General features: G+C 45.7%; 1 non-coding gene across 1 annotated transcript; it reads left to right on the top strand.

Moving 5' to 3' along the window:
* Window positions 1-14,685: 14,685 nt before the first annotated feature.
* On the top strand, window positions 14,686-14,846 carry LOC121866033. The gene has a single exon (XR_006088875.1). It is a non-coding gene; the product is annotated as a 5.8S ribosomal RNA (ribosomal RNA).
* The last annotated feature ends 306 nt before the right edge of the window (window positions 14,847-15,152 follow it).

Below are 15,152 nucleotides of genomic sequence, written 5' to 3'. Positions count from 1 at the left end.
AATTTAGGTTGGGACTTCACCATTTTTTCTTGGACTTTTTTTAAGTTTGACTGAGCAATGGTTCGGACTTCAGTTAATTTGTCCTTTAAAGTGTCAATGTATTGGGAAACTGTTGCGAGCTTAATAGATGGAGTGTCAAACCACTGCTCCTTTACTATTTTAAGGGGTCCCCTTATTTGTCTCCCATATAGTAACTCGAACGGGGAGAAACCCAATGACTCCTGGGGACATTCCCTGATGGCAAAGAGTAACAAGTCTATGCTTTCATCCCATTCCTTTTGGTGTTCTATACAGTATTTTTTGAGCATTGATGTACAATGGTCCACACTGAGGTCTTTCATCACCTGTTTGAAAAGATTGCTCGTAAAATTGGTGCCCTGATCGGATTGGATCTCTTTAGGAATGCCCACTGAAGTGAAAAGGTGCAAAAGATGTTTGATTACGGTTTTTGAAGTGATGCTTTTAAGGGGAAAAGCCTCAGGATAACGTGTACTGGTATCCATAACTGTGAGCAGGAATTGATTTCCTTTCTTAGTCTTTGGTAATGGGCCCACACAATCCACAACAATCTTTTCAAATGGTGTAGAAAATACTGGGATGGGCTTAATGGGAGCTGCTGGTATACTTTCATTTGGTTTTCCTACCATTTGACAAATATGACAAGATTTTAGGTACTTTGACACATCCTTCCTAAGTCCAGGCCAGTAATAGTGTTGGAGGAGCTTATTATATGTTTTCAGGATTCCCAAATGTCCTGAAATACCATCATGGGCAAGGGCAATTAATGCTGGTCTGACTGAGGAGGGAATTACCACTTGATGTATTTCAGACCACGTGTCTAGATGGGCAAGCTCAGGGGGCCTATAGGCCCTCATCAAAACCTCTTCCTGATAATAAAAACATGGAAGGGTGTTAAAATCTTTACCCTCAACTGCTGCATGATGAAGTTTATTCAAAGATGGATCAGATTGTTGGGCTTTAATGAGCTCATCCTTACTAATGGTCTTATTGTACAGATCTTCTGTGGGTAGGAAGATATTGGAGGTGGTTTTAGATGAAGAGGGCCCATTTTGCACACTCTGTGACCGGGTGACAGCACAAGATGGGAAAAGATGAGGAATAGTTTCTTTAAGGTCAGTGGTGGAGTTGACAGGTAAGGGAGAGTCGACTGTCTTTATGTTAGGAACTACTAGATCTCCTACCAAGTCATTACCCAATAATAAATGAATGCCGCACACAGGCATTGGGTCTTTCCTAATGGCTATTTGCACTTCCCCAGTAATCAAGGGACATTGGAGGTGCACTTTAGCTAAAAGGATAGGAAGAATGGGATGAGAGATCTGAAATTAGAACACTCTCATTAGTAAATGCGGTAGATATATCGGGAATGACGTTAAACAGGAGGATAGATTGTGCTGCGCCCGTATCACGTAGTATACGAATAGGGAAAGAACGAGACCCCTCTATGATTGAAATTTTTCCCTCATAGGTGAATGAAGAAGAGATCCTGATGGGGCCTTTCCACATTGGTATTTGCTATTGGTTTGGACTTGGGATCCAGGGAACTACTTTTAGCAATTCGACACTTTGGGTGTTTACAATTCTGGATCGTATGGCCTGGGTTTTACAGTAAGAACAAGTAAGCTTGGTTGCATCGGGGGAGTAGGTGTGGGACCTTTCGACCTACCACTCACGTTCCCAAGGTTATCATCAGAGGAGGACCTAACATGTCGGGAAGTACCACGTTCTCTACTGCCCAGTGACTCCACCAACAAAGCGTACGCATCAGCCAGCTCAGCAGCACGCCCTAAATTAACCTCTCCACGCTCCTCCACATGCTTCAAGATGTGAAATGGTATCTTGCTCTTCCACTCCTCCAGGACTACCAAATTTAACAAATCCTGAAATGTGGAGGTCTCTGTAACCTCTAACCACTTCTTAAAAACCTAAGCTTTTCTTGAGCAAACTCAACAAAGGTGTGGGAAAATGGTTTGGTTAGTTTACGAAACTTCTGCCGGTATCCATCTGGCGTGATAGCATAAGAGGTGAGGATATTCTTTTTTACGTTATCATAGTCATCAGTCTGGTCTAAACAGTTATAAACTCTACGAGCCTTACCATATAATTTAGGAACTAACACTGACACCCACTGGTCCTTTGGCCACTCATTCTTCCCGGCTATTTTCTCAAAAGTCCTAAATGACCTGTCCATATCGGATTCATCAAACCCGGGAACAAGGGAAGAAGCAGTAGCAGGGTTAAAAGCAGCTAGTTTCTCTCTTAATGCCACTTCCTTTGATCTAAACTCCGATGTTAAGGTGACTTCTATCTCTCTTACCTGTAGTTCTTTCAGTCTAACCTCCTGCTCCAACTTGGCCCGTTCCATCATTTCCTCATGCTCCAACTTGGCCTGTTCCGACCTTCCCTCATGCTCCAACTTGGCCTGTTCCAACTTTGCCTGTTCCAACTTTTCTTCATGCTGCAACTTGGCCTGTTCCGACTCCTGCTCCAACTCGAGTTCTTTCATTTTGATTTGGAACTCGAACCTAGCTCGTTCCAGTTCTAAGGCGTTGAAGTTTCTTGGACATGGGCGTTAATCTGTCAACAGCGGATTCTTTTAAAACTTCATGTTGAACCAGCACTTCAATCACATGATTTTTTAACATTTCCTTAGTCAGTTGCTGTGAAAATGTGATATTATAATAGTTGGCTATTTCTTTCCATTCTTTTCTTCGGTGGATATTAACACGTAATTTAGCTACGGGAAGGATTTTCAATAAAACTTCTGGAGATCAAAAACCCGAGGTAAGCCATTGTTAAGCAGTACCAGGATAAATTAACCAATGGTCCAAAGAAAGATAAGTGGATAACCCTAGAAAATATCACGGCAGTGGATAAACCAGAAAGTCCCGAAAACTAACCAAGTTATACCTAGGAAAATTACACTTATGATTATTGTTCTTCTGAGAAGATCCTTAGATAAGGATAAGAGACTTGAAAGAGGTAGGGCGTATTACGGCATTAATATAAAGATCCGGATTAACAACCCTGATATACTTGAAAGAGGAAGGGCGTATTACGGCATTAATATAAAGATCCGTATTAACAACCCTGATATACTTGAAAGAGGTAGGGCGTATTACGGCATTAATATAAAGATCCGGAATTAACAACCCTGATAAATGGTATGATTGACCCTGAATGAGATAATGAGAAGAACAATAATTGAGGCTTTATAATTATGGGGTCCTGGTAGAGCAGGGCGTCCCAAGATATCACTTCACCGTAAACTAGTGACTATGGAACAGCCTACTCTGGAGTGAGGGTACGGCATTAAACAGATCCGGATTCTTCCCTACACTCGATAAGACTTACTACACAACTGCCACGTGTAATAACAGGTAAGCCTTATGACACTTGGAACCTAATATCCTACGTCTGTCACTCTTACTGTACGATAATACCAATATATGCAAACACATATGAAGGAAACTTTAAACCACCGTAAAGCAATTGTGAACAGAAGTGACTGGGAGGAATAATTAACACTGAGTAACAAGGGAGGAAGGAATATGGTACTTAAGGTCGTGTCCTGTCACGGTCGCCATTTGTTACGAGTTGGGGATTTAGAATATAGTTATACGTCTACCCAGATCCCAACAGGTAACAACAATAAAAACAAAGACAATCGGACTATAAAAGGGTAGACAAAGGATGCGAGTTTTCGTTGTATATAATAGAGTACCATAAATCCCTTAACAAAATATTCAGCTTATAAATTACCCTTAACCAAACTTAACCTAAACATTAACAGTATATACATATTAATAAACATAAAACAATCTCGAAGCAAGTGGACGTGGGGAAATTAATACAAGAGATACTAGTACTTAAGTGAGGAGCTGAGATGGCTGACGAGTAAGGCTGAGTATTGTAGAAGACGGTAGGTAGTCACTGCACGTACGTAGGTTTAGAGGATAGATGATCCTGTGGTCACTTCCCAGAGCCAAGTGCTCTCCTCGAATTGGAGGTGACGCAACAACCAGGATAGGGAGAAGGGAAACCTCTGGTAACTAAGACGAGTCATACTCGTGTCTCGTCCCTAGATGGCGTTGCTCGTGGTGCTGGGTAGGTAGATCAGGACAATAGATGGCGTGCTTCGTAGTGCTGGGTGGAGGGTTCGTAACACTATATACGACACAGATAGCACTACAGATAAAATTAAGAGACGCATGTAAGGAAGCAAACAATAAAAAATGGAATGATATTATAATGGCGGCTGACATGACTAAAGACACAAAAACATTTTGGACTTCCATAAACAAGATGAGGGGGCACAACAAGCAAAAAACACCATACATTAAAGACCAAAATGGAACAAAATTGCACGAGGAAAATGAACAAGAGTCAGCATTCAAAGGGAATGGGTAAAAGTTTTTAAAATATCAGATGAGGAAAATGAAGATTTTGATAGTGAACACGAATACATAGAATCACCCCAAGGCAATATATAGACTATAACTTATTACCTAATAATCAAATAATAACCATGGGAGAAATGATGCACTGTCTGAGGAAATTTAAGGAAAAAGCCCCTGGGCTCACAGGTATTACACGAAATATGATCATGAATCTACCTGAAAACATTTTAAATAACACTATTAAACATTTATAACGCATGCTTAATAACTGGTTACTTTCCAGACAAACTAAAATATGCTAAAATGATATTTATTCCTAAAGAGGGTAAGGACAATAAGGAAATATTAAACTACAGGCCAATATCTTTATTAGAAATTACCGGGAAACTATTGGAAAAAATATTAAATTCAAGACTTATAGCCTTTTAACACAACATGGGAAAACTAACAACAGACAACATGGATTTATGCCCAATAGAAATACCCTAACTGCAATAGCTATAATAACGGAAATAATTGCAATAGAAAAAAGCAAGGGTAACCAGATCAATATAATTTTAAGGGATGTTTCTAAGGCTTTTGATAAAGTTGGGCATTTAGGCTTGAAATATAAAATATTAAAACTGGGACTTAACGAATACATGCTAAGAATATTGTGTAACTATTTAGATGATAGGAGAGCACAAATTCAAATTGGAAACTTTTTAGGAACTATGTTTAATCTTGAGAGTGGAGTACCTCAAGGAGGATGCCTTTCTCCAACACTATATACAATTTATACTTCAGACACACCTCAACCTACCCCCTTTAGTGAATATGTAATGTTTGCTGATGATATTACTCAAATAGTATCATACCCAGAAAAATCAACTCAATTTATGGCACTCTACACGGTAAGAGCGATAAAAAACATAAATGATTTTGAGAAAAAATGGAAAATCAGGACAAATAAGAACAAATTCAAGATAATACCAATAGCCAAGATTAAAACAAGTCCAGTAATAGTCGACCAGGAACTATACCCATACGACACTGAAGGTAGGATGCTTGGATTAAAACTAACAAAAAAGAGTATATATACTATACTTAAAAGATAAAGAACGACAGGCAAGACAAGGATTATCAAAAATAAAACGCTTAAAGAACCTTAGCATTAATAACAAAAGAAAGATTTATATTGCCCTTTGTCAAATCAATTATGGACTACCCACCCATCCCATTGAACACCCTTAGTAAAAAATGTGCATTAAAAGGTTAAGCAAACAGTACAAAAATATAGCCCTCAGATTTATATATATAACATAAAATATACAGACCACATCAATAATGAAATATACACAAGAGAGCAAACCTCTTAGCAATCAATGTAGATATACACAACAAAGCTGTAAATATTTGGAAAAAGTGACTGAACTTAACACAGAAACATATCAAAACTGAAAAAATAATATAGACAGGAAGAAGTAATTGAACCACCTCCTGCCTCAATATACACATTTCTACATAAAACATTACTAGAGGAATAAAGATGAGAGTGACCAACCAGCTCCACTAAGAACCTGGCATACAGTGTACCTTTAGACTAACACAACTAACACTTAACTAACACCCAAAAAAAATGTGACTACCCTCCCAGTTACACAAGGACCTGGGCGGGCTCACTAACTCCAACAATAACAAAAATAATAAAAATAAGCAGCATTATATAAATAAACCAATATTAATACAAAGGTCTGACGACCCAAGGGAGCAGAACAAAGACAAAACACCAATAAGAAAGATGAAGCGATCTGGTTGAGCCCAGATTCTTTCTACTCCTACTGTATTTCAGTTTCACCACCTTTTCTTCAATTCCTAATAATCTTCTTTCACCTCTTAACTAATGACTTCGTATCGTATCGTACTATCTAGCCTAAACTGTTTAGCCTGACGTAGAGTTTTTAATAAATCTGGTGATATGGAACCACACACAACCCCCCTTAACCTGGGATAATGCAATCAAATGGATAATTGCTAACTATTCTCAGAGATAATGCAATCAAATGGTTAGTTGCTAACCGGGGGCTGCGCCCCCGGACCCCCTGTGTTAGATACTGTATTTGGTCATGATGAATTGTTTATTAGACTATAAGAAATCCTCTTCCTTCTTGTATTGGCAAGGGGAGTTTGCTTTAACTTAGGTATGCTAGCCTAAGTAAAAATAGATGCCCCTTCCTTATTGGTGTTGTCGATGGTACAGCACAGCACAGCACCGTGCCTATGACGAAATCAACTTCATTAAACCTGAATCCTACACAACTACAGGACCCGAATGGGAGAGACCGTCAAAGTCAATCGGGGTCGATTTAATAGCATACTACAGAAATCCTTGCACACCCGCATGGGAGACCGTCAGAGTCAATCGGGGGTCGATTTAATAGCATACTACAGAAACTTCCACACCCGAATGGGAGACCGTCAACGTCAATCGGGGGTCGATTTAATAGCATACTACAGAAACTTGCACACCCGAATGGGAGACCGTCAAAGTCAATCGGAGATCGATTTGATAGCATACCACAGAAACTTGCACACCCCAATGGGAGACCGTCAAAGTCAATCGGGGGTCGATTTAATAGCATACTACAGAAACTTGCACACCCGAATGGGAGACCGTCAAAGTCAATCGGGGGTCGATTTAATAGCATACTACAGAAACTTGCACACCCGAATGGGAGACCGTCAAAGTCAATCGGGGATCGATTTGATAGCATACCACAGAAACTTGCACACCCGAATGGGAGACCGTCAAAGTCAATCGGGGGTCGATTTAATAGCATACTACAGAAACTTGCACACCCGAATGGGACACCGTCAAAGTCAATCGGGGGTCGATTTGATAGCATACTACAGAAACTTGCACACCCGAATGGGAGACCGTCAAAGTCAATCGGGGATCGATTTGATAGCATACCACAGAAACTTGCACACCAGAATGGGAGACCGTCAAAGTCAATCGGGGGTCGATTTAATAGCATACTACAGAAACTTGCACACCTGAATGGGAGACCGTCAAAGTCAATCGAGGGTCGATTTGATAGCATACTACAGGAACTTGCACACCCGAATGGGAGACAGTCAAAGTCAATCGGGGGTCGATTTAATAGCATACTACAGAAACTTGCACACCCGAATGGGAGACCGTCAACGTCAATCGGGGGTCGATTTAATAGCATACTACAGAAACTTGCACACCCGAATGGGAGACCGTCAAAGTCAATCGGGGTCGATTTAGTAGCATACTACAGAAACTTGCACACCCGAATCGGAGACCTTCAAAGTCAATCGGGGGTCGATTTGATAGCATACTACAGAAACTTGCACACCCGAATGGGAGACAGTCAAAGTCAATCGGGGGTCGATTTAATAGCATACTACAGAAACTTGCACACCCGAATGAGATACCGTCAAAGTCAATCGGGTGTCGATTTAATAGCATACTACAGAAACTTGCACACCCGAATGGGAGACCGTCAAAGTCAATCGGGGGTCGATTTAATAGCATACTACAGAAACTTGCACACCCGAATGGGAGACCGTCAAAGTCAATCGGGGGTCGATTTGATAGCATACTACAGAAACTTGCACACCCGAATGGGAGACCGTCAAAGTCAATCGGGGTCGATTTAATAGCATACTACAGAAACTTGCACACCTGAATGGGAGACCGTCAAAGTCAATCGAGGGTCGATTTGATAGCATACTACAGGAACTTGCACACCCGAATGGGAGACAGTCAAAGTCAATCGGGGGTCGATTTAATAGCATACTACAGAAACTTGCACACCCGAATGGGAGACCGTCAAAGTCAATCGGAGGTCGATTTGATAGCATACTACAGAAACTTGCACACCGGAATGGGAGACAGTCAAAGTCAATCGGGGGTCGATTTAATAGCATACTACAGAAACTTGCACACCCGAATGGGAGACCGTCAAAGTCAATCGGGGGTCGATTTCATAGCATACTACAGAAACTTGCACACCCGAATGGGAGCCAGTCAAAGTCAATCGGGGGTCGATTTAATAGCATACTACAGAAACTTGCACACCCGAATGGGAGACCGTCAGAGTCAATCGAGGGTCGATTTAATAGCATACTATACAAAATGATCCGAGAATGTGCACACACCGAGTGGGAGACGGTGATGAAAGCGTCCGCCCTTGTACACTGGATGGCACTATTTCACTATAGTAAGGGGTAGAGGCACCTCGGTCATATTTTACAACATACCAGAGAAGTTCCACACCCGCATGGGAGACCGTCAAAGTCAATTGGGGGTCGATTTAATAGCATACTACAGAAACTTGCACACCCAAATGGGAGACAGTCAAAGTCAATCGGGGGTCGATTTGATAGCATACTACAGAAACTTGCACACCCGAATGGGAGACAGTCAAAGTCAATCGGGGGTCGATTTAAGAGCATACTTTACAAAATAATCCGAGAATCTGCACACACCGAGTGGGAGACGGTGATAAAAGCGTCCGCCCTTGTACACAGGATGGCACTATTTCACTATAGTAAGGGGTAGAGGCACCTCGGTCATATTATACAACATACCAGAGAAATTCCACACCCGCATGGGAGACCGTCAAAGTCAATCGGGGAACGATTTGATAGCATACCACAGAAACTTGCACACCCGAATGGGAGACCGTCAAAGTCAATCGGGGGTCGATTTAATAGCATACTACAGAAACTTGCACACCCGAATGGGAGACCGTCAAAGTCAATCGGGGGTCGATTTGATAGCATACTACAGAAACTTGCACACCCGAATGGGAGACAGTGAAAGTCAATCGGGGGTCGATTTAATAGCATACTACAGAAACTTGCACACCCGAATGGGAGACAGTCAAAGTCAATCGGGGGTCGATTTAATAGCATAATACAGAAACTTGCACACCCGAATGGGAGACCGTCAAAGTCAATCGGGGGTCGAGCATACTTTACAAAATGATCCGAGAATCTGCACACACACCGAGTGGGAGACGGTGATGAAAACGTCCGCCCTTATATGTTCGATTGCACTATTTCACTATATTAAGGGGAGAGGGTGCCTTCGCACACATATTCGGTGTGAAATATCTTCCGCCCCCCAGCGGAGCGCTTCGGCGCCTCTGCGAAGCAAAGCGCGGCATTCAAAAACAACAACCAAAATTGCCGTCGCTTTCCCTTCCCTGCCCTGCAATGGCTGGAGCAGCAGCAGAAGAAGAGAGAGAAAATAGTCTCATGGGGTCAGAGGAATGGCAGTGGAGCGCGATCTATGAATTTCACTAGCCAGGTCTGTCTCCCAATTGAACATTATTACTCTCTCGGCGCACCACGTCGCCACCACGGTTTCGCGACAGCAGCAGCATCATGATGTTGCGTCTATTGTAAGTCGGAACCGGGTTATTCGGCTGTTCGCGAACAGTCGGGTTTTAACTTGCCTAACAAACGATCAAACAACTTCCACTCTCGAGGTGCGGTACGGTGACTGTCCTATCGTCCGCTCTTGTATGCTGGATTGCACTATTTCACTATATTAAGGGAGAGGTGCCTTCACACACCTATTCGGTGTGGAATATCTTCCGCCCCCAGCGGAGCGCCGCGCCTCTGCGCAAAGCGGCATTCAAAACAACAACCAAAGTTGCGTCGCTTTCCTTCCCTGCCCTGCAATGGAGCAGCAGCAGCAGCAGAAGAGAGAGAGAGAGAGAGAAAATAGTCTCATGGGGTCAGAGGAATGGCAGTGGAGCGCGATCTATGAATTTCACTAGCCAGGTCTGTCTCCCAATTGAACATTATTACTCTCGGCGCGCACGTCGCCACCACGGTTTCCGCGACAGCAGCAGCATCATGATGTTGCGTCTATTGTAAGTCCGGAACCGGGTTATTCGGCTGTTCGCGAACAGTCAGGTTTTAACCTTGCCTAACAAACGATCAAACAACTTCCACTCGAGGTGCGGTACGGTGACTGTCCTATCGCCCGCTCTTGTATGCTGGATTGCACTATTTCACTATATTAAGGGGAGAGGGTGCCTTCACACACATATTCGATGTGAAATATCTTCCGCCCCCCAGCGGAGCGCTTCGGCGCCTCTGCGAAGCAAAACGCGGCATTCAAAAACAACAACCAAAATTGCCGTCGATTTCCTCTCCCTGCCCTGCAATGGCTGGAGCAGAAGGAGAGCGAGAGAGAGAATAGTCTCATTGGGTCAGAGGAAGGGCAGTGGAGCGGGCTAATGGCGAGTAGGCTCGCGATCTATCAATTACACTAGCCAGGTCGCTCTCCCTATTGAACATTATTACTCTCTCACGTCGCCACTGCGGTTTCCGCGACAGCAGCAGCATCATCATGATGTTGCATCCACCAATTAGTCCGGAACCGGGTTATTCGGCTGTCTGCGAACAGTCCGGTTTTAACCTTACCCAACAAACAACATCCACTCTCGAGGTGCGGTACGGTGAATGTCCTATCGTCCGACCTTGTATGCTGGATTGCACTATTTCACTATATTAAGGGGAGAGGGTGCCTTCACACACATATTCGGTGTGAAATATCTTCCGCCCCCCAGCGGAGCGCCTCTGTGAAGCAAAGCGCGGCATTCAAAACAACAACCAAAATTGCCGTCGCTTCCCTGCCATGCAATGGCTGGAGCAGAAGGAGAGAGATTTTAGTCTCATTGGATCAGAGGAATGGCAGTGGAGCGGGCTTATGGCGAGTAGGCTCGCGCTCTATCAATTACACTTGCCAGGTCTCTCTTCCGTTTGGACATTATTTACCCCGTCTCTCTCTCGGCGCACACGTCGCCACCCTACTAGTTTCCTTCACAGCATATGCTGCGGCCTTTCAGTCCGGGCTCCCCTTCGCCTTGCTGTCTGCCCAACTTAGCGGACTTGCGTTGGCTGATCACCCCGTCTTCGCGTCTGTGCCGGCCTTCAATGCAGCGCCCAACCGTCTCTTGACCGAGATTCATTGCACTATTCCACGCGCAAACGGCTACCCTATATGTGCATAGACAACGCTCATGGTTCAACACGACCAGGGCGCAGTCTGGGAGCCGAGTATACTAAAAAGAGAGTTTAGCAGCCAAAACTCGTCAAAGCACACGTTGGGTTACCCCATCACCTAACAACGATGATGGCGGTTCCCACCCGTGAAATACACAACCTAACCAATATTGGGCGACGATGGCGCTCATGAGCCCACGCCCCCACAAACAGTAAGAGAAAGAGAGAGAGGAGGAGATGGGCCAATGTGCGGTCCCTCGCCCAATGTCTTATGCCTCGCTGGGGCAAAGAGAAGAGAAGAGGAGCGGATAAGGGAGGAGATTGGCCAACGTGCGGTCCCTCGCCCAATGTCGGCTGCCTCGCTGGAGCTGGGTAAAGAGGAGAGGAGCGGATAAGGGAGGAGATTGGCACACACGGTGGCGCTGCCGGCGCCGAGGATAGCAAGAGAAGGTGCAGTTTGATCTGATCATCTGGTTTGCTATTTCTCTAAGGCCAACGTGCGGTCCCTCGCCCAATGTCGGCTGCCTCGCTGGGGCAAAGAGAAGAGGAGAGGATAAGGGAGGAGATTGGCACACACGGTGGCGCTGCCGGCGCCGAGGATAGCGAGAGAAGGTGCAGTTTGATCTGATCATCTGGTTTGCTATTTCTCTAAGGCCAACGTGCGGTCCCTCGCCCAATGTCTTCTGCCTCGCTGGGGCAAAGAGAAGAGGAGCGGATAAGGGAGGAGATTCGCCAACGTGCGGTCCCTCGCCCAATGTCGGCTGCCTCGCTGGAGCTGGGGCAAAGAGGAGCGGATAAGGGAGGAGATTGGCACACACGGTGGCGCTGCCGGCGCCGAGGATAGCAAGAGAAGGTGCAGTTAGATCTGATCATCTGGTTTGCTATTTCTCTAAGGCCAACGTGCGGTCCCTCGCCCAATGTCTTCTGCCTCTCTCTCAATCTCACTATTTTGGCTGCCGTGATAGGCGCCGCCAACAGCAGCAGCTACCTGGTTGATCCTGCCAGTAGTCATATGCTTGTCTCAAAGATTAAGCCATGCATGTGTAAGTACAAGCCGATTTAAGGCGAAACCGCGAATGGCTCATTAAATCAGCTATGTTTCATTGGATCTGTAAACCCACTTACTTGGATAACTGTGGCAATTCTAGAGCTAATACATGCAATTGGTCTCTGACCGCAAGGGAAGAGCGCTTTTATTAGTTCAAAACTGGTCGGGCCCCGGTCCGTAACCCACCTGTGGTGAATCTGAATAACTTCGGGCTGAGCGCACGGTCTCCGCACCGGCGCCGCTTCTTTCAAGTGTCTGCCTTATCAGCTTTCGATTGTAGGTTATGCGCCTACAATGGCTATAACGTGTAACGGGGAATCAGGGTTCGATTCCGGAGAGGAGCTCGAGAACGGCTACCATCTATGAAGGCAGCAGGCACGTTAGACCGTACCGCAGCACGGGAGGTAGTGACGAAAAATAACGATGTGAGTCTCATCCGAGGCCTCGTGAATCGAATGAGTACACTTTAAATCCTTTAACGAAGTATCCAGCTGGAGTGGCAAGCCCGGTGCCAGCAGCTGCGGTAATTCCAGCCCAATAGCGTATAGACAGTTGTTGCGGTTAAAAAAGCTCTGTGAAGTTGATCTCAGTCTCCGACCGACGGTGCACCGCCCGGTGTTTACTGTCACGCCCGAATGAAAGCCGCCTCAGGCTGGGCTTTGCACGGGATGTTTTGTCGAAAAGTCCGAGGGCCGGAGAGTTTACTTTCGGAAAAAATTAGAGTGCCTAGAGCAGCTATTTGAATGGCCCGAATGGTGATGCATGGAACAATGGAATAGGACCTCGGTTCTATTTTGTTGTTTTAAACCAGCAGGTCACGACTAATCGAACAGGCGGGCATTCGATTATGCACGCTAGAGGTAGAAATTTCTGGACCGCCGCAAGACTTAACTACCGCGAAGCATTTGCCAAGGATGTTTTCATTAATCAAGAACGAAAGTTAGAGGTTCGAAGGCGATCAGATACCGCCCCAGTTCTAACCATAAACGATGCCAACTAGCGATCCGCCGGCGTTATTCCCATGACCCGGCGGGCAGCTTCCGGGAAACCAAAGTCTTTGGGTTCCGGGGGAAGTATGGTTGCAAAGCTGAAACTTAAAGGAATTGACGGAAGGGCACCACCAGGAGTGGAGCCTGCGGCTTAATTTGACTCAACACGGGAAACCTCACCAGGCCCAGACACCGGAAGGATTGACAGATTGAGAGCTCTTTCTCGATTCGGTGGGTGGTGGTGCATGGCCGTTCTTAGTTGGTGGAGCGATTTGTCTGGTTAATTCCTGATAACGAACGAGACTCTGGCCTACTAAGTAGTCGACGGATCTCCAGAAAATGGTGTCCAGTTCGCAACTTCTTCTTAGAGGGATAAGCGGCACCCTAGCCGCCGAGATTGAGCAATAACAGGTCTGTGATGCCCTTAGATGTTCTAACAGACGCTTACACTGAAGGATCAACAGTTTTCCTCCGAGGGAGCGGGTAACCCGTTCAGCCTTTGATAGGATTGGGGCTTGCAATTGTTTCCCATGAACGAGGAATTCCCAGTAAGTGCAAGTCATCAGCTTGCGCTGACTACGTCCCTGCCCTTTGTACACACCGCCCGTCGCTACTACCGATTGAATGATTTAGTGAGGCCTTCGGACTGGCGCTCTTGGATTGTCGGCCCCGTTGCCCGCGAGGGTTTTCTGGGGTCGTCGCCTCGAGCTGACGGAAAGATGTCCAAACTTGATCATTTAGAGGAAGTAAAAGTCGTAACAAGGTTTCCGTAGGTGAACCTGCGGAAGGATCATTAACAGAGAGAAAGAGAACGGGGCGCTCTTAAAACTACTACTACTCTCCTGATTTGGGCGGTCTCGGGCTCTGCTCTGGCAACTCCAGCAGCGAAAGAGGACAATCCCGGCCCCCGCACCAAAAATAGGTACCACCACGCTGTAGGTGGACCACACTCGGGCGAGAGCGCGAAGACCGGAGGAGGAGGACGGACGGGGCTTTGGACGGCTGCCCGTCCGTTCCTTACTACCGGCGAATAAGCCTCTTGACCCAAAAAGAGTGAAATTCAAGTGTCAAAAAACAACAACAAGCCGTCCGGCCAAACCCAAACCACAAACTTGGGCTATGTCTGTCAAACCCTTTCATTGAGACTCGACCTGTGATGGTTAGTCGCAAAAAGACCAAATGGCAAATACACAACTCTTAACGGGGGATCACTCGGCTCGTGGGTCGATGAAGACCGCAGCAAACTGCGTGTCGGTATGTGAATCGCAAGAATACCAGATACATCGACAAGTTGAACGCATATTGCGGCGGCGGCAGCCATATGAGCTTGTCGCCACTCCTCTACGAGGGTCGGAAATATACATCCATCGGTTGCTGCGAGTTCGGTGCCTGCTGACTGTCTCCCGACACGAGGGTAACCCGAACCGAGCTTCCGCCTTGGGGTTTAATCGCCCGCGCCTTGCGCGAGGCGTGCCCTTAAAAACAAGCAAGCCTATCACTAGCAAGTCCATGGACTTGGCGCACCCACATTCAACCACAACAAAGCGACAGTTGTCGCCCTCGCAAATAACTGGAGGCGGCGCTCTTTTGCCTGCTGTCCACAGAGACACGAATGGCCGTCGGCCGCTCATGGCTGATGCTGCACATGTTCTAAGAGGC

This window comes from Homarus americanus, unplaced genomic scaffold (assembly GCF_018991925.1).
Source record: "Homarus americanus isolate GMGI-L3 unplaced genomic scaffold, GMGI_Hamer_2.0 scaffold14784, whole genome shotgun sequence".
NCBI lineage: Eukaryota > Metazoa > Arthropoda > Malacostraca > Decapoda > Nephropidae > Homarus > Homarus americanus.
Note: the sequence above shows the minus strand (reverse complement) of the source record. Positions and strands in the feature narration are given on the sequence as shown.